The following is a 1,442-nucleotide window of genomic DNA, read 5'->3' on the forward strand; positions in this document are numbered from 1 at the left end:
AAGTCCTCTTCACTTTCAGCGATCAAGGTTGTATCATCTGCATATCGCAGGTGTCAGTAAGAATAGTAGTTCCCAATTGAGGCTTCCACAAAAGAGTGGAGAGAAACTAGCCACTATTTCAGATTAGGGATATACATTTCAGGTAGTGGGAGTAGCATGCTTTTTTTTACCATCATAGTTTTTATAGCATAGTTTTTACCGTCAAGATTAGCAATTTTCTGAATGTCTGCTGATCTATTCTAAATGCCCTTGTAATTTGTGTATATTTTTTCTTTGGTTCATGTATTCATTCTTTCAGTAGTCAAACTCTCACCTGGTCCTCCCATCCCATACACTGTGATAGTGACTATAGTCTCTGAAAAGAACCCTGAATCTACAAGTAATAGAAATAGATGAACATAAAGCAAGACTTGTGCCCCATCTTTGTCCTTCTCCACTCTTCCCTAGAGATGTTTCTGGTAAACAATCCAGGTTAAGTAAGAGAATGGTCACCCTTTGGTGAATACCTATGATGCACTTGACATTTGGTCAATGTTTTTAATACACATTTTCTCATTTATATGGATCCTCATAGTGGCCCTGTGAGGTAAGAATTAGGATTTCCATTTGTGGATGAGAAAACAACCTCAGAAAAGTAAATTGTCAAAAAGCCTTGTAGTTGCAATTGATGGGCCAGAATTTGAAGCCATGCTTCTCTAACTAGAAAGTCCTTCTCTCAACCACAAGGGGACTTCAAAGAGTTCATGGGCAAATGGAATGAAAATATAATGGGATTTTTCCATAGAGTTTTTTGAAGTCGTCTCATATGTGATTGTGAGGACTTACTCTAATTCTTGGGAGAAATTTTGTATACTTTTTTCCGTAAGGTTCTAGACAATTATATTTCAACATCCAAAGATAATTGAAAAATTGTATTGAAGTTTAATTGTGTCATTGATAGTTATGTAACTCATATTAGATTTAAATTACATGACTGTTTTTGTTACATTCCAGTTCCCATGAGACATACTAGTCAATTAAAATATAAAGGAAGCTTCATCCATCCCTTTACTCCACCAGTCGCCCAGCTTCTCTCTTACCAGAGCACAGATGATTAGTCCTCACTCCACTGCTGCAAATCTCTGAACAGGCTGCTAAAAACGCCTTTAGTCAATCTCAGTGTGTAATCCAACTTCAGCCTCCTGTGAGCGCAGCTGTCCTCTACAGACGGTGTCATGTCAGTCTCTCTCCGTTCTTTCTCCCACCTTCTTCAGCCCCCACCCCCTGCCTGAACCATATACATGCAAAGCTGCTTTCTCTAGTTTCACAGAATTCAAAATTTCTCAAACAGTCTTTCTTTTTTTAAATTCTATGATTTAACATCAGGATTAAACATAGTTTTGTGTTTGGTACCCTTCCCCACTTATTCTGTTGTTGACCTGGAAAAATCATCTGTATATCTG

The sequence above is a fragment of the Chrysochloris asiatica genome, unplaced genomic scaffold, assembly GCF_000296735.1.
Source record: "Chrysochloris asiatica unplaced genomic scaffold, ChrAsi1.0 scaffold00072, whole genome shotgun sequence".
Taxonomy (NCBI): Eukaryota; Metazoa; Chordata; class Mammalia; order Afrosoricida; family Chrysochloridae; genus Chrysochloris; species Chrysochloris asiatica.